Source organism: Euprymna scolopes, chromosome 32, assembly GCF_053919585.1.
Source record: "Euprymna scolopes isolate OS-2025 chromosome 32, ASM5391958v1, whole genome shotgun sequence".
Classification (NCBI taxonomy): domain Eukaryota; kingdom Metazoa; phylum Mollusca; class Cephalopoda; order Sepiida; family Sepiolidae; genus Euprymna; species Euprymna scolopes.
In genome coordinates, this window is record NC_136513.1 from 56473641 (window position 1) to 56493928 (window position 20288).

Here is a 20288-nt window from a genome sequence, read left to right on the forward strand (position 1 = left end):
TTGACGCACTGGAATTGCCTACAAAGAGTCCACGGTTCTACAAATGTGGCGGCCCCAACCATTTCACCAGAGACTCTAGAAGCGGCGCGAAGGGTAATTGCTTTTGACATATCAAAGGCCTTTGATAGAGTATGGCAAAAAGGTTTACTTCACAAGATCTCCAGCTACGGTATAGCTGGAAATGTCTTCTCGATTATTAAATCATTTCTCTTTGATAGGGTCATAAGAGTAGTGGTTGATGGACAGAAATCAGAAGCTCACAATATAAATGCTGGAGTCCCTCAGGGGTCCATCCCACTGATCCACATTAATGATCTTCAAAATCACATCCTTACATCATCCATAGACATTTATACTGATGACACTAATATTTATGGTCGCAAATCTAAGACTGTAAACGACCAACTTCTCTCTGATTCTCTCTCCTCTGATCTTGAGCAAGTGGTACAATGGGGAAAGAGGTGGCTTGTTACTTTTAATGCATCTAAAACTAAGCTTTTACCTTTACAACATCAACGCTCTGATCCCCATCTAGCATCAACTGAAATGAATGGCTCTCGTCTTATGGAGGCCTTATGTTTTGATAAGCCTCTGGGCTTGACCTTTACTCCTGATCTTAAATGGAACACATATATTAAATCCGTTGCCAAGTCCGCTCGAAAAATGGGGCGGATCCTTCTATCGATCCAGTAGATATCTCACTGCTGATGCAATTCTCTATCTATATAAGAGCCATGTACGTCCAAGTATGGAATACTGTTGCCACATTTGGACAGGGGCTGCTGGAAAGGTCTTATCCTGCCTTGATAGAGTACAAAATAGACTTCGTAGCTTCGTAGGTGATGTCCTTTTCTCTTTCCTGCAACCTCTATCCCACAGAAGAGATGTTACGAGTTTGTCTCTGCTTTATCGTTATTTTCATTCTAAGTGCTTGGCTGAGTTCCAATCTATGGCCCCCCTCCCCAAATTTTCACAAGAAACACTCGTCTAGAAGAAAACACCATCAATAATTCCCCCTACTCTTTATCTCTGCCTAAACCAAAACGTAGACTCCATGAGCAAAGCTTCTTTCTTACACCTGAATGCCTATGGAATTGTCTTTCGTTTTCCTGCTTTCCAGCTGACTACAATATGGTTGTCTTCAAGTCTAACGTAAACAAGTTTTTGATGAGCCGTTCCATATAAGTTAACAAATTTACCGAATTGCCATTACTAACGATAACTATATTGTCAAATTTCTACTGTACACTCTTTAACTTTTATCCTCGAGTGGCTCTTGGTTTTGATAAGTGGTGATGCCTATGTAAAAAAAGCGCACCCCGGACTATGGAGCACGGAAACGAGGACGTTGCGACAAGCCAGGACACATAGCACGGAATTGTCCAGGAAACGAGCAAGGGGAGGAAGCCGCGGCGCAAGCACCATCCTCAAAGCAACACTGAAAAAGGCGCTTCCGGTAGGGACAGTGTCGAGTTGATGGGTGTAGGTGCTCAGCGCCGGTTGACATCGGATGCACCCAAACCCTCATATACAAGAAATGTTGCACCGCATGGACGAAACAGAAGGCAGAGGTTCGCTGGTGTGTTATGGGGTGGGCATTGTCCATATGAGCGTTGGCGATGACCCCCCCCCCGGTGGCTGTGAAGTCGTTGGTGGTCGACAGGGAGCTTCTTTGATACGACCTTCTCCTTGGAATGAACACTATTACACAGCAGAGAGGAATCACTGTGGACAGCGCCAGTGAAGTGAGGTTTTCCCAACACAAGGAACAGGTCTGCGTGGCAATCACTCTTGGTGAACACGACTTCCACGCGGAATACGACAAGGACACAAACGTGTGGACCGCGTCCTGGAAGTGGTCGGGCGACAAGCCACCAGTATTCTTGCGGAATCGGCTGACGGAATATCCCCCTTCCGCGTGGCTCAGGGGGCAGTAGGAGGCAGAACTCCAGGTTTGGATGGATAATGGCTGGCTGGTTCCGTACCCAGAGGATGAGTTCAGGCCACCAAGGGGGATGATGCTCCGATGGCCGCTAGGCAAGAGAATAAACATAAGGTCCGACCAGTTATAGATTACCGGGAACACAATGATCAAGTTGACCCACCCCCGGCGGGGGCTGACATCTGCGCACATAAACTGAGGGAGTGGCGGCAGCTGGGAGAGTACACAGTAATCTTGGACCTGCGAAGAGCCTAACCTGCAGATACGCGTCGATAAATCGCTGTGGCATTCCAGACGGTGGAGATCAAAGGGACTCTCTATTGTTTGACCAGGCTACAGTTCGGCGTGAACTTGGCCCGAAACATTATGACAGCCATTATGAAGGAAATCCGGCGTCAGGATGAAGCCATGCAACAGGCGACGTCGTCGTATATTGACAACATTTTTGTGAACGAAAGCCTCATGTCTGCCCAGGCAGTGATAGAACACTTTGAGAGCTTCGGGCTGTCGTGCAAGGAGAGAGAGCGCCTGCAAGATGGAGCGAAAGTTCTTCGCTTGCATGTGAGCGGCAGCGCAGATGGCCTCCGCTGGGGAAGAGGTGATGACATCCCGGAAGTTCCATCCAACATCACGCGTCCGAGCGTTTTTTGCGTCTGCGGAAAACTGCTGGGCCACTTCCTCGGGTATGGGTGGCTACGGGTAGCGGTTGCGGCCATAAAGCGACGTGCGACTTCCATGTCAACGGGATGGGACGATGAGGTGCGCGATCCCGCCCTGTGAAGCATGCTGATGGAAGCTGTGGCCAGAGTGACCGAGGACGATCCCGTGTGAGGGAGCTGGTGTGTCGATGGGAGAGAGTTTACAGTTTAGGTGGACGTCAGCTCACTCGGTTTTGGCGTTGCCCTGGCGGTCGACGGATTTATCGTAGAAGATGCCTGCTGGCTTCGGCCAGAATATGACGCCGGGTACATAACCTGGCTGAACTTGATACTACACTCAAAGGAATAAATCTGGCGCTTCAGTGGCAGGCCAGAGTGCTACAAAGAGGGACGTGAAATCTGTTGTGAGGATCTGCAAAACCTGTCGGTCGATCGACCCAGCTGGCAATGGACGTAACTCACGACAACGGCGGGCATTTTTTGACGCTCATCGATTGCGGACTGTCTAGATTTGCATTGTGGTGGCCCCTTCACTGGCAGGACTCGGTCGTGGTAGTCCGTGAGCTAGAAAGTGTCTTCCTCGAGCATCGTACCACTTCTAAGATACTGAGCGACAATGGCACCGTCTTTGTAAGCGGGCAGTTCAAACAGTTTGCAGACAGCTGGGGTATACCTCTGCGATTTCGGTGCGCCCATGCGCCTAGCGGGAGTGGAATTATTGAGAGAAACCACAGGCCGTGAAGACCATCGCAGCTAGGAAGGGGTTTACGGTCCCTGAGGCGGTCTATTGGTATAATGTCACACCTAAGGATATTTCTCCCTCTACTGCGCCAGCTAAAGCACTGCAAAGGTACCACGACAGAGTGAGAGGCATAGAGACAAGCCAACTGCCCGAGCCGGAGGCGACAAGAGAGAGAGAGAGTACCAAACAGGGGGATGTCGTCTGGGTTAAGAACACCCGTGGCTAGTGCACCACACGCTACGAAACCGGGCGGGTTACTGAGGTGATCAGCCCGCAAACCGATTGCAGGTTGACGGGGTGGCCCGTCATATCAAGGATCTTAGATCGACATCACGTGCAGCCGCCACTCGGCGATGAGACCGAGACTGGATCCGAAACCAGTGAACCATCATTCTGTGTTATGCCGACTTTGTCGGACAGCGACCCTGGAATTAGCAGCGTTAGGTTCACCAACCCTGAAACCCAAGACGAAAGCACAGGCGAGGACGAAGCCCCCGGTCCGCCTCTCCGAAGAAGCCTCCGAAGAAAAAGGCCACCGCATCCCTGCCATCTCTGTGATGATGATATCAGGGAGGAGTGTGGCGAAAATTGTGGGAACGCAGGCTTACCTCTTAAACGGCCTCAGTGTGCGATTTGCCGACGCAGGGTCATGATGCTGAAAAGGGTCCAAGATGGCGCCTGCGGTTTTATATAACAATGCAGTCTCGTAGAATCTCATGTGCTCTCGCGCACATATGCAAATATGAAAATTTGGAGGACTCTGTTTTTTATAAAAACAGGCCACTGGAGCAGATGGGATAGTCGTGAAAACGAGTCTACAAAAAGTACCGACGGACGACGCTACGGTAGTGAGCTGAGGTTTTGTGTCCTCTTTTTTTCTTTACAACAACAGTATATAAGCAGTGTAGCTGTATAACGAGCGTATATATTATGTTTGTCATGGACATATATGTATATATATATTGGGTATGCGTGTATACCTACTACCTCAGGGAGATAAACGCCTCTGCCTTCCATAGTTCCAGGTCAACCTTGGGCAAGGTTTAGTACCTGTTAGCCTACCTCACAAGTTCTGGGGGTTACTATATTGTCAGAACTATATATATATATATATATATATATATATATATATATATATATATATATATATATATATATATATGCATTTTTGCTTGCTTGTGTGTATGTGTGTGTATATGTCCAGCTGCCGGAGATGTTAAAACTCCTTGATAATAAAACATGCACTCTGCTACTGCTCAGTCATCTCACTATTTCAATTTGTCACTGTGCAACCAGAGGTAGGGTGCGAGAGGGTACAATATGTGTAGCACAAGCATGTTGTGTCGCGATCGTTATATGCGGATATCTTCCTGAAAACAACAAAATAAAATGTCCTATGGCGACGTGCACAGGCGTAGCGAGCTGGAAGTGCATAGCCGCAAATCTGCACATTGGCGGCCAGTGATTTATTTAACATCGTCGACTATATCGCTTACAGAGTGGAAGCAACTTCGGTGGATATCTAGCGGCTGCGCAGCCTTTTCTATGGACACACTGTTCAGCCATGAATTTAGGAAGGATCTAGAAAAGGTGACCTATAAATTGTCTACCCTTTTATTATCTGGTCGGCTTCTTGCGGTCGGCGGGTGCTCTATATTTGCAGGAGAAACAAGATAATGTTGAAGAAAAATAATAAACACTGAAAATCAAAATTTCATCAGGAGAAGAAAAACCTAACTGTTCCTACGTGGAATGTGGGAACATTGTTAAATGTCCTGGAGAGTAGATAATGTGTTATCAACAGCTCCGGCAACTCTCGCTTCTCCTTATTTGTCCTTCAGTCCTCATTTCTAATGAGTGATTTTTCTGATAAAGGGTGAAGAAAACGCTGCTTTATAAGTCGGCAGTACTTGCGTGAACCTGAAATGTCGGAAAATTTCTGTTTCTATGTCTAATCTTGTGACCATGTCACTAGTAAAGGTGCTGGAGGCTGACGTTATCCGCCTCATAGTCAGGGACCCGAACCTTGGATAACCACTAAGGAGGCTGTCCTGTCAGCAGGTGCAAAGTACTGGGGCTGCTGTATTGCCATTTGGTGAATGGATTCTGGACACAGGAGTAGTTTCTGGTGGGGCGTCTCAATGCCATACTAGTATGTAATTCTAACGGCTTTACCATTTCATGTGCTACAAAAATAATTCCTGTCTTTTTCCCTCTTACTTTCCCTCTCTGTCCTGCTCTAACCAAATCTGTCGACCTGTTCCACAAATCTCAAAACGTCAGCATGAAATATCTCCAGAAAAAAAAACACGAATAAACTTAGAACCCTATCCTCCAACGTAGACCTCAAATACCATGTCTCCGTCTCCAACATCAGGGGTATACGTTCCAACGTTCCAGAGGTTGAAACCCAATTACAGGAGAAGAAACCGGACGCATTCTTTCTAAGCGAAACTGTCATAGGGCCGAACACTTCCCTAGATGAATTCATAATTAAAGGATACTCTAACTTAACATCTAAATCTGATTCCCAAGATCGCCATGGGCATGGAATATGTGCCTACATTAAATATCTCCAGAGAAAGCCTTAATTTACCTTATATGTGCTTCCGAGATGCACTAAAATTGGGTACGCGTGCGTTGGCATGGATACGCTCATATACAGATACATACATTTTTTTTTTTTTTTTTTTTTTTTTTTTTTTTTTTTTTACATTTTCACCCCAAACAAGGCAAATTGCCACTTTGGTGTAGGGGGCTACTATCAGGGGCAACAACTACTCGGGTACTATGTAGGGATTTGGGCAGCAAGGTGTCGGTTCACGTTACACTTGAACTTCTGCACGTCAGTACTGTTGGGGAAGCAGGGACCTGGAATGGAATTCCAGAGTCTTGCGGTTCTGGGGAAGAAACTATTGGGGTAAAAAGATCTTTTACATCTAGGGACCTCTACAGTGTGGGGGTGGGATCTAGTAGCCTGTCGGGTTTGTCGAGGGTGCTCGCGTCGTGGGGGCACAAGTGATTGCAGTTCGTCAGAGCATTCACCACTAAAATACTTGTAGAAAAGGCAGAGGGATGCAACATTTCGTCGATGGGACAGAGGCTGAAGCTTAGATGCCAGTTCAGGGCCTATCAGGTTTGCGACTCTCTTTTGAACCTTGTCAAGGAGCGAGAGACTAGTAGCAGATGCACCAGCCCAGATGTGGCAGCAATACTCCATACATGGGCGAATGGTGGCCTTATAGAGGTACAGGATACTTTCGGGTGTTAGTAGTTTTCTAGCACGGTAGAGAGAGCCTACCTTTCTTGCAGCGGCCCTGACAATGCCTTCAATGTAATTGTTCCAACTCATGTTTCCTGTGAACGTTAGGCCAAGGAGTTTGAAAGATGGACTCTCAGATAAAGAGTCGTTGGCCATTGCTATGGGTGGTAGAGAGGGTTTCTTGTAATTATTGAATGAAACTAGTTTAGTCTTGGCAGCATTGAACGCGACCAACCACTTTTGTCCCCATTCCACTACAGATTGGAGGTCTTCCTCTAGTGTTTCTGCCATTTCTTTAGAAATGTGTTCATTCGTCTTCCTGTCGTGTCTGCCATAGAGTGTAGTGTCGTCAGCATATATACCCATCTCAGAGGCAATGTTGTCGGGGAGGTCATTTATGAATATCAGGAACAATAGAGGTCCAAGGATAGAACCCTGGGGCACTCCCGCATTTATATCATATTGTTTAGATGTGCGACCGTCGAGGACTACCTGGATTTTTCTCTTATCTAAGAAGGATTTAATTATGTTAAGTATTCTACCAGTGATACCGTATGATCTGATTTTACTGAGGAGACCCTCATGCCATACCCTGTCAAAAGCCTTAGATATATCTAGAGCTACCGCTCTGCCTTCCCCCGCTTTGTCCAGTGAATGGTATATACGTTCAGAGATTACAGTGAGGATGTCTGCTGTGGAACGGGCTTGTCTAAATCCATATTGTTTGTCAGTCAGTAGTTTAGCATCTGTAAGATGATGGACTAGAGCATGGTTAATTATGGTCTCAAATATTTTTGCAAAAAGTGGGAGGAGGCTAATGGGGCGATAATTTGATGGGTCAGTCCTTTCGCCAGAATTCTTGAATACTGGTACAACAGAAGCAGTTTTCCAACAGCCCGGAAAGCAAGCTTCATTAAGACATTTGTTGTAGAGTTTGGAGAGAACTGGAGCTACTTCGGCTGAGCACTTTTTTAATAGCACAGCTGGGATAAGATCGGGTCCACATGCTTTTGAGGTGTCAAGGTTTTTTATGATAGCATGCACCTGAGCAGGGGTGGTTTTCAGATCGTCTAGTGTGGCGTCTGTCCGCATAGGAAAGTCAGGTAGGGGGTGGTTGGAAGGGTCCAGTGTGGAGTTTGAGGCAAACCGACTGGCAAGCATGTTAGCCTTGTCGGTTGCTGAGGAGACAATCTCGTGATTGTTGGTTAGTGGGGGAATTGTTGATTGCCCATTATTTACTACACTGTTGTAGATTTTCCAGAAGTCTCGAGTTCCTAGTTTTTGTGCTTCGATGCGCTTTTTAGTGGTTTCCGTAAATTCTCTCTTAGCTGTCGCTATTTCTTTCTTAACGTTATTTCTAGCTTCTATATACTTCAGTCTGTTTGAACTGGACTTATGTCGGTTAAACCTACGGTATGCATGCTGCTTTTGAGTAATGGCAGTTGCACAAGTCGACGTAAACCATTGGGGAGAGTGGGGCTTACTATAAAATTTCCGCATGGGAACATGCGCTTCGATTGCAGTTTTGAACCAGTCAGTGGTCTCGTTTGCACACTGTTCAGCAGGGAGAGAGAAAATATTTTTCCATGGAGCATCTCTAATTAGTTCCCTGATGGCTTCCCAGTCAGCCTTATTATAATATCTCGTTGTTTTGAGCACTGGCTCTTCAGTTTTGGGTCTAGAATTTAGGGCGATTTCAACCATTATCACTGCATGATCAGCGTTACCGAGTGGGCTGTGGACCTTCGTTATGCAGTCATCGGGAACTGTGGTCAAAAACAGATCTAGAAGTGATGCGTGTTGTTCTTCCTGGTCAGGGAAACGGGTTGGAAACGTAACAATTTGTGATAGGGAGTGAGATATAGCGAAGCTATGGGTTGTGCTGCCCGCTGCATCTGTGTGAGTAGAGAATCCAAGCCAGTTTTTGTGGTGGACATTAAAGTCACCAAACACATGTATTTGTGCGCTAGTGTCGAGGGACAGTGCCGTGTCTATGCTGTCAGATACTTTGTTTATTATGGAGCAGTCCTGAGTCGAGGGAGAGCGGTAGAGAAAATAATAGTAGCTAATACTGTGTTGCACGTTTAGTCTAAAGCACATAAAGGCTTGATCATCTGTTTCTAGGTTTGTTTCTCTAGTCAAGGGAAGGGTATTACGAATGTAAACTCCAAGTCCGTGCATATGTCTGTCAGAGTCCTTACGGCAGAGTGGGAGATATCCAGGCATGTTAAAGTGGTTAGAGGGAATGGAGGAGTGTAGGTTAGTCTCACTTAGTGCTAAGATATCCGGGGTATTTGTTAAGAGAAATGCTTCAACATCAGCTAAGTTAGTTCTAAGCCCACGGATATTTGTGAATGAGAGCCTCAAGGGAGGAGGCAAGTTGAATTTGTTTGTCCCTAATCCTGGTTTAAGCTTATTTTTAGATTGTACTGTCGTCATATTTTTTTAAGAGTTTCGGTAAGGGGGAGCTAAACAAGAGGTTATGCGGAGCTTCATACATCGATGCCCCTGCCCCCAAGGGGCGTCGATGTATGTATGTATCTGTATATGAGCGCATCCATGCCAACGCACGCGTACCCAATTTTAGCATCTTAAAGAAAATTTGACGTAAGCGAGCGCAACGCGGGTGTCTACGCATGCAGGCGCACATGTGTGCATATATTTGCACGCCAGGGTGGGGATGTATGAGACCGTTTGAACCCAGTTAACGACGGGTACTTTTGCTAGTATATATATATATATATATATATATATATATATATATATATATATATATATATATATATATATATACATGGTTGATCTTCTGTTTTAAATGCATTGGTGAAAAGAAAAACAAGTACCATACTATAACAGAAAAAAATGGAAAAGGCGTATTCTTTCGCCGAAAATTTTTCAATAAACATTATTTCAAATTGTTTATTATTTACGTTGGATGACTTAAAAAGGTACTTCTATATATGTAATCTATATGAGTTTCTATTTAAAGCAAGAAAGTAATCAATTATTATTTAGCACACGCCAAGTGCATTCCTGGACAATATATAAAAAAAACACCGTTTAACAACAACTGAACGGACTAGTTCCACCTAACAGTACTACCAGGTGGAAAGAAATAAAATTGATAAGGGCGAATTTCTATGCTAAAATATATCAATAAAAAATATTTTAAATTGTTTATTCTTTGCGTTTGATGGTTTCGAAACGTATTTTTATATACATGTTCCATATATATACCCACATATATATATATATCTATATCTATATCTATATATATATATATATATATATATATATATATAGATAGATAGATAGATAGATAGATAGATAGATAGATAGATTCAGACAGTCCACCTTCTACTGAAGATGAAAGTTATGGGAAATACATGTATATTCTGGTTAGGGGAGATGGCATATTCATCTAGTATCGGACTCAACGTTGCGCAAGTTCGGTTATCTAAAGAATGTATGCATATACACACGTTTATATATATATATGGGAGAGGTGTTAGTCTAGCGGCACTGATGAGTTGTGAAACAACGAAACAGGTCTGTATGTCGATGACTAAAATATATTTTATATATATATATATATATATATATATATATATATATATATATGCATATATATATGTGTATATGTGTGTGTATTATAATATATATATTATATATAATACATATATATAAAATATGTGATATACATAACATGATATACATATATATAACTATATATATATATATATATAGAGAGAGAGAGAGAGAGATTTCATGTAATATGCTTGTGTATATATTTGATATTTCTTATAGACCAAGTTTTTAAAGGTAACAGCTCGATGATAACTATGGAGCATAATTGAATAAACAATACAGTGTGGAACAATAAAAGTGTCGCCCTAGAAAAAAACAGCACGATTCCATTTTCATTTGATGAAAATCTGGGTAGTTTTGTGATTGTTGTAAACTGTGTACAAATCTCATGACTTAAAACGACACAATGTTCAACGGGTGAGATCGGGGATGCGCCACTGTATAACTCATGCTCTCTATCGATTCAAGTTATGACTATAAGACTATTTCTAGCACCCTCAGAATGCATCGCTGGGTTACCAAAAAAAAACAGGAACCTACCCAGCGTGATGAAAACAAAGTTTCCTCCCACGGTTATTGCGTTTGTGTGGTTTCAAGTGCTGGTCACATCATGCCTCCTCGCATCTTTCAAGTCGGCTAGAAAGTCAACACCATATAATTCATGTCAGCTCCTCTACATAATCAAGTTAGTTGAACTGAGTTTTTCAATAAAAGTTTTAAAATTAAGATGTAATATTGTTTTCTTTAGGGCAATACTTTTCTCGTTTCACCTTGTAATATGCTAAATCTCAGTAAACACCATTTTATTCAAGTTATTGTTTATCATTTTCAAATACAAAAAAGCGGTAAATTTTTACAGACGGTTTTGCTTATATGTGGAAACCAAAATTATTATGTCAATTCCAGATTTGACTCTATGCACTGCAGAAATTCAAAATTCGCATTTAAAGGCAACAAACAAACAAAATCTGCAAACAGACAGCGTACATTGAATGCATATTCCCTCGAGAAAGAAAAACATACTACGCTATTTTTTCCAGTCGCCGTTGGCTTCTACCAATGTATATTTAGCTAGAAATAGGCTTAGTGAACGTAAAATAGATATAAAAATAGCAATTACCTCAATAGATTTTATTGAAGATGCCACATTCTTTTAACTTTTAAACAAGTTAAACTCATAAAATTCATCTATAATATAAATCTCACCTGTCTGTTTTAATGTATGTATGTATGTATGTATGTATGTATGTATGTATGTATGTATATATGTCTACGTGTATGTATGTATGTATGTATGTATGTATGTATTTATGTATGCATGTATGTAAGTTTGTTTGCCTAAAACTTTCCACGGAGGCGACGGATTTTCAAGAAATCGGTATTATTTTTAAGCTCGAGCCTTCGGGTCATAAATATCGAAAAGAAAATGTCCCAAAACATACATTTCTTCACCCTCAATTAGGCATTTTTCTACAGGGAGGTGGTGTCTTTTTTCGGCGATATTTTCAAAAGTCATCTTCTTTTTTTGATTGTCTAGCCTTAATTTAAATCTAAGTCACTTCTGGTTTAGTGATGGGCGCAATAGTAAAGACTTCACATTTTTTTTCACGTTCTTTTCCTCCTTCGTGGTACGGGTTTGAGCCTGCCCGCTTACTATCACTTTTTTTTTTTTTTTTTTTGCTCAAGACACACCTCCAAGCATCAGGGCAACGGCGGGCACCCAGACTTGTTTTAAATAAATATCGGAAAAGTCTTTTGGAATCAATGCGAAGTACAAACTCAAACAAGTAAACAGCGCAACAGTTTCTACAATTTATCTCCATAAATCAGTAAAGTTATATTAAAAGAATAGAACTTAAACTAAGATACAGGTTTACTTTTGCCACAGAAAATAATACTGATTATAAAATAAAACATCAATAAAAATTAAAAAAAAAATACTCATTCCATTTACACATACAATATTTTGAATTATAACGACATTCCAAAAATAACAGATATAACATCAATTTTTTAATTCGTTTAAAAAAGGAAAATTCACTCATTTCATGCCATAAATGCTATACACACTTTTAATATTAACGGTAATGTTTTTCGTTTGACAATGAAAACAAATACATTCGTTTAGCATTGCAAACACGACAAAGATATTTCCAAATACTATACTGATATTTTCTTTAAAACAAACATTCTAAGGAAGTCTTGAATATGACGAAACTCCGATGATCATATAATTTAGTTTGTTAATTTTTCATCTCTTAATCACATCTCTCTCTCTCTCTCTCTCTCTCTCTCTCTCTCTCTGAATAAAGTCACCGATAAATAAGTAAATAAACAGATACGAGAACGAATAAACTAACAAATTCGCAACCAATTCAACCCTGTTCTCCACGAAGCTGAATCTTCACACTCATGATAGAAAAAAAAAGAAGCCTTCTATTGTTGAGGAATGATTTTCGCTCTTAATTTAGAATTCCGTTTTCGAAAATAAGGGTTGTTGCCTTATGAGGTTTCTAGTTTAAATACTTGTCGACCGAAACATGCTAATGACTGTGTAGCAACAAACTACTGCTTATGTAAAGAAATATATATATATATATATACACACACACATATATATATGGTAAACTCTCTCTCTATCTCTCTCTCTCTCTCTCTATATATATATATATATATATATATATATATATATATATATAATATGATAAACTGAACTGTGGTTTCTAAATAATACAGACACATATTTAATAGAATTAATAGTAAAGTTTCAACTCCAGACAGGCAGGTACCAAATCTCCATCAGTAATAGACATAACACTATTCTAGTGCTTAAAAGATACCATGATCAACCTACAGCCACGCAAATACATAATTCAATTTAAGTTTTAAGGCATATATATATATATATTTATATATATATATATATATATTTATATATATATATATTTATATATATATATATATATATATGTATGTGTGTTCAGTTTACCATATTTCACAGTAATGGACTACCATTCAATCCTCAATATAGAGCAGATGCACTGCCTGTTCTGTTGACGTTGTGCAATTCTCACAGGCATCATCTCCGTCTTGGGGGCAGATTATGCTGTATATGTTCGTTCGTAAGGATACCATGTTCACACATATTATGTCTTTCATTATTGGCGGTGGGTTATAGTATTGTATCTGTTATGTTGTTGTGAGATAATTTTCCCAAGCATTACCTCTCATCTTCTGGGGGTCAGAACATGTTCATTTGCTATGATACCATATACCCAAGCCTTACACACTCGTTGGTGAGCAATGTAGTAAACGTTTGCAATGCTACTATTCCTTCGAACTCTACAACTGAAAGAAGAATATTTCACTAGTATGTTCTTTCTACTCTTCGTATATTTGTCATTAGCACGCATAATATTCTGGATCATTCAACAGAACATCTATTCATCAAAATTACCCTCATAGCCGAACACGTGTTGTCATTTCTGAATTATGAATGATTAATAAATTACAACAAATAAAATAATCGTTTCAAATTATATTCAGAATAAAATAACGCCGTCAAACGTAATTTACATGACCGGAATTTTTTTCCAATACCTATCCATCATTCGAAAACGTTAACATTTTACTGCATCTTAGGGAACTACAGCATAGTAATGTTTAAATCCACTCTCAATATTTTTTCATAAACCGTGCTTATAATAATCAAAATTTTCTATATTAGTTTGCATTTTCACTTCTCTCTAAAAATCGTCATCGTTCAACAGACAACCTATCTAAGCTGAATTTAGCATTGATAAGTGATGGCTTAACAATAGATATTTTCGTCTGTTGATCTATCAAGCATAGCTGTGGTACAGGATTGTGTCCTTTCATCGAGAGATTAGAATCAAGTGTAAATGAACATCTTTATAGACCGACATTCATAAGGTAATTTCCCGGACACACTTCCAAATGTCTAGCTGAAATTTTGGTTGATCTTGCTCAAATTTTACATGCGCAATGATGTATATCAGGACAGAATAGTGACAACAAATTTCCAATTACAGGAGTCTATTATGCTTCATTGAGTGACCAGAATCAAGTGTAAATGGAAATTTCATAGCAATACGTGCGTCGACTTTCATTAAATAATCTCGCGGACTTACTTACAATTGCCTAGTTGAAATTTTGGTTGATCTTCCTGAAATTTTTGGGATCCAGCTGAAATTTTTCATGTCCAATAATGTATATCAAGACAGAATAGTGATAATAAATTTCCTGGCAAGGTTACCTCAATAACAGGAACCTATTATGCTTGACGTTTGAAAATAACATAAGAGAGACTATCAAAATTAAAAGGCGGGACAGTATCAGCAAAGAAATGGTCCTCCTGCAAGATAACGATCCGACTCAAAATATGCATGTTGCCAGATGATAAGAACAGGCTATGAAATATTTTCCCATCCCCTATTTTCCTGAACTTCTAAATTTACCCTCTTCCTAGAAAGAAAAATGTTTCACAGATGATACAGCCTTGATTTTCGAAGTTCCTAAATAGTTGAAGGTCAACCTGGGATGCTATGTAAAGACATTCTCCAAATCTGCATTAAACAACGGAAGAAATGCATAATTCTGGGTGATTTTCTGTGTAGAGAAAGACTAATAACTCGGCCAAGTTCCGCAACTCTACTTCTCTGACAAGTGAATCAGAGTATTAGTTATTGAACACCTCCTGTATATAAAGTTATGCGCAATGCACCGATAGTCGGTCTGTGACGTGTTTTCACCGCTAGATTTGTGACTTTAATTAACGCATCTTAAGAACATATCAGTTCTTTTATTTACCCAGCCTCATTATCGAAGAATATTCAGCGAAGTTGTTTATTTGATTATTTCTAAAAGATTATTTAGATCAATTTGTATTCGCAGGAAAATTATTATTGGATTTCCATCGATTAAATGATTATTTACGCAGATCGATACGCAACCATATCGAAAGATGCCCCTCCACACACGAAAAAAAAAATAAGTCGCACCTGTAATTACGATGTTTTGTTTTTGTTCTAAAACCTCGCCAAAAGATTTGCGTTCAGATTATAAGCCTTCTTCGTCATTGTTGATCTCAAGATCGAGCAGTTTATTTGCGTCGATTCCATTCGGCTTCGATTCAATCCAAAAATATGACATTTCGTTTCGATGACTGCAAAAAAAAAAAAAAGAAAAAAGAAATAAACATTTCCGAATTCTGATGAACGAAAAACGCGCATGTATTTATGGCCACCGGTTTTGATTAAAAACAGACATTTTTTTTCTCGTTCATTTATATTTTCGTTGTTTCATTTTTTTTTTCGATTTCTTTTTTTACAATTATTGAATTGGATCTAAAGGAAAGAGAGAATTCCAATCGGATACAAGTATTGATACTAATTAGCTTAAAAGAGTTGAAGTATACAAAACACACACATACCCCCTTTCTCTTTTTCTCTCTTTCTCTCTGTCTCGTTCTTTTGCGTATACATGAGACATTTGTGTCTCTAAGTAGAAAAAATAATTGCTACTATTTATTCCAATATATATATATATATATATATATATATATATATATATATATATATATAATTATGTTTCGGCAGTCGTTTGAAAAGAATATCTTATTTTTCTTTTATTATTCCCCCTTTTCTTTTCTTTGTATATATTTGTGAATTATTCCATGGATTTTGGCCTTTTGGATTATTTTGGACCATATTTCAATTACGTGATTTCCTTGGATTTTACTTACGCAAATGCAAACTCAATAAACTTTTTTGGATTTATATTTTTGGATTTTACCGTCATTGAATTATTCACCTTTCACCAGACTATCCATTCAAGTGTAATCACCTTTCTCTTCATCAGATTCCGTCTGCTTCACTTTTTGTTATCAAGTAAGGTCTTTAACTTACTTGTTTCATACAATTCTTTTATAAGCAAAATCCGATCCCGCATTTTTCTAATTCCTACCCTCTGACGAGAAGGAAAGTATTTCTTCGAAACTCCGCGGATTAAGGACTATCCACTTATTAAGTGTTTCCTTTTCAGATTAAATACGTTTTTAACTCTTTTTCAAAGTGTATATGTTTTATTAACTGTTTGCTCTTATATATATATATATATATATATATATATAACTACTTAATTTACTCACATAAAATTAATCTACGAAAGTATAGATTTAGACATAAACTTTAAGCATTTACTTCAAAAGTACTCAATACGTAGGTCGAGCTAGTTAGTTATGCGCATAAGCCTGAAGAGTCCTAGAGTGGATGAAACGCGGAATATTCAGTGTAGCTTAATCGCCATATATATTTTATAAATTACTATATATATATATATATATATATATATATATATATATATATATATATATAGTAATTTATGAAATATATATGGCGATATGTAGCTTAATCGCCATATATATTTTATAAATTACTATATATATATATATATATATATATATATATATATATATATATATAGTAATTTAAAAAATATATATGGCGATTAAGCTACACTGAATATTCGGCGTTTCATCCATTCTAGGATTCGTCAGGCTAATGCATATATGTATATATATATATATATATATATATACATGTATGTATATATATATATTCATCTACATACAGTATTATTTAGCTGTAGCACCGTCCATCAGTGCAAGTAGACTAGTATCTATCCCTAGCAAGGGACTGAACCTACAACCATCTTGTTGATATCGGCAGTTCTAACATCCGGCTCATGGGATTCGTGCCCGCAAACGACTTCATCAAATGCTCATCGTTTTACAGTGCTCGAGCTGCTTGTATATTAATAAACAAACATAGAACGAGCCCCGCATTAGCGCCTGCGGGTGAGATACATTTACCACAGTGTTCTTCCCAAAGAGGGAGAGGCTTCATTAATAAATAAATAAATAAATAAATATACATACATATATATATATATATATATATATATATATATATATATATATATATTAATGATGTGTTATTCTTGCATTGGGATGCCTCTGCAACATATATGCACATATAAAACCAATGCTGTTTGTATAATAAACAGACTATATACCAGGTCTGTCTTGCATTGAGCGCTCTTGTAATGGTCACGTGAGTTTCATTGGATTTACATATAGGAAACCATTCGATAAAACCATTATATGCATGTATATATATAATTATATATATATACATATAAATATATATATATATATATATATATATATATATATATATATATATATATATATATACACACGCTGTACGTTAGGTGGACTGTCTATTCTTAGTTAATCGTCTTCCTAAGTGAAAACCTTGGTTTCACAGAAACATTGAAAACCCATCGCCATAGGTCTAAAATAAATGCGTTCTTTATTAGATGATCTAACACGTTCTTAATTTATTGATAGATCATTAACATGATTCTGTCGTCCTTGCGGATTGAGTTTTTGATGATTCTATAAAATTGAACGCATCTATGAAAAAGTAAACAACCACATGCTTATAAAACAATTCTCTTACAAACGTAATGTATCAATTTGCTCATTTCTTTTATACTACAGTATATTACACACATCTGTCTCCTTCTATATATATATATAAATCAGAAATGGTAATTAGTAAAAACATGGAGAGGGTGCTCAATACTACGATTGTATTGTACTGTAAAGTCTGTTAACACGATTCAGTAATCGAAACATGTGTAAATAAGCAGGAAACCGGTAATTATATATATATATATATATATATATATATATATATATATATATAAAGTAAAATACGCAAAAAGTGCTCTTGAAAGTCAAATTACAACATAATATTAGGAAAATAAAAAAAATATTTAACTTGTTGGAAATTTATCACAAATATATAAAATCTCCTCACTAACCTGATGTACTTACAATAACCCTTATCCCTGAGTGGCTTCCGGGCCTTGATAAGTGGTGATCACTGTGTAAAAAATATATATATATATTTCAGAGGTATAGTCCATCGTCAGTGCGTTATTTCGTTTCTTTTTTTCCTTTTCTTCTTCCTTGCCATGTTGTAAGGTTGGAGAAAAAAGTCTGTTTGTAAAGAGCCGCGCGTTGTATATAGCGGTTGCAAAATACAACTGATAGATACAAAGAGTCGCGCGTTGTATATAGCGGTTGCAAATTCAACTGATAGATACAACGCGTTGTATCTATCAGTTGTATTTTGCAACCGCTATATACAACGCGCGGCTCTTTACAAACAGACTTTTTTCTCCAACCTTATAACATGGCAAGGGAGAAGAAAATAAGAAACAAAACAACACACTGAAGATGAAGTATACCTCTTAAATATATTTGTGATGAATTTCAAACAAGTAAAATATTTGTTTATTTTCTTAATATTACATAAAAAAAAAATTATTATGTAAAAAAAAAATTCATGTAAAAAAAAAATATATTTTCCTAATATTACGTTGTTATTTGGCTTTCAAGCGCACTTGATGCTTATTTTATTTTATTCAAATTAAAACAACGATATATATGAATCTCATCCTTGACACACACACACAGACATAGACACACACACATACACATATATATATATATGTGTGTGTGTGTGTGTGTGTGTGTGTGTGTGTGTGTGTGTGTGTGTGTGTGTGTGTGTGTGTGTGTGTGTGTGTGTGTACGTGTGTGCGTGTTTGGAGGTACAGAATTTAAAAATGCATTGAAAAATAAGCGGAAATCTTTCAAGAACCCTTTCCGCTATTATCTCATCAGGAGGAATCGATAGCATTGAAATAACATTAATGACGAAAAACAGAGCGATGGGGGATCTTTTATAAATTAAAGGTGCAAAAAGAGGACGATTAAACTAATTATTTAATTAATAAAACGTGTAAAAAGCGATTAAAATTGCCCCGCAAGGGGGAAAATGGGAGATGGTCACAATGGGAGATGGCCGGTACAAAGAAGGTGTACGATTTGCAATAGAGACATATTCTAAAATTTTAAAAAGCTTTTTAGAATCCGCTCAATGAAGTATCTCAAACCACTCTATTTTCTACTGATTGGCAAAACAAGGACCAACTAGATGTTGACAAATAGCGCAGTCCAAAACTGTAGAGGAACCTTGACGCACAGATCCCGCTCTACCCTGTCCAATCTTGGATGAAACGTGCTGGTTTATACGAGTCTTCAAATGCAAGTGAGTCCGCCCGACATAACCAGTATCACACTGGCATTTAAATTGATAAATAATGTTACTATTTTGGATGTAAGACAAGGATCCTTGCAAAAAAAAAGCAGGTCTAGTAGTATATACCAAACGCAAGAAAACAGAGTAAAATAATTAAAAATACATCTAATAATATAATTATGAGTAAACAAGGCATTTTAAAGTGCCATATATATATATATATATATATATATATATGTATATATATATATATATATATATATATATATATATAGTGAGAGAGGGAGAGGGTGAAAGAGATTCCAATAAAGCAATGCCCCAGCGGCATTCCAATTATAGTGTTGAAAAAGCGTCAACCAGAACTTGCCCCCATGCTTACAAAACTGTTTAAGCGTTGCCTTAAGAATAAGTGTTTTCCAACACCCTGGAACACCTCATCAGTATGCCCTGTATTTAAGAATTCAGGTGATAAGTCATCTCCCTCTCAGTACAGACCAATAAGTCTCCTGTGTGTCATGAGTAAATTGCTGGAATCCATATTAAATAGAGAAGTAGTCAACCACCTCAGCAGAAATAACCTTCTTAGTGACACGCAATACGGTTTGCGTTCTGCCAAATCTACAGCAGATGTGTTAACGGTTATATCTTATAGGATTAGTGAATCTCTCGACAAATGCTTCCTTTCCAGGGCAATTGCTCTTGACATATCAAAGGTCTTCGATGTTATGGCATAAGGGCCTACATTATAAGATTTCTAGCCACGGTATAACTGGAAATGTTTTCTCACTTATTAAATCATTTCTCTCTGATAGGCTCATTACAGTAGTGGTTGATGGGCAGAAATCAGAGGCCAATAGTATTAATGCTGTATTTTCTCTGGGGTCCGTCCTGGGCCCAACTC

General features: G+C 38.3%; 1 long non-coding RNA gene across 1 annotated transcript in view; it reads left to right on the forward strand.

The window, feature by feature from the left end:
• Nucleotides 1-20288, forward strand: part of LOC145256111 (uncharacterized) — a 634969-nt gene that overhangs the window by 194682 nt on the left and 419999 nt on the right. The gene's annotated exons all lie outside the window — the stretch shown is intronic.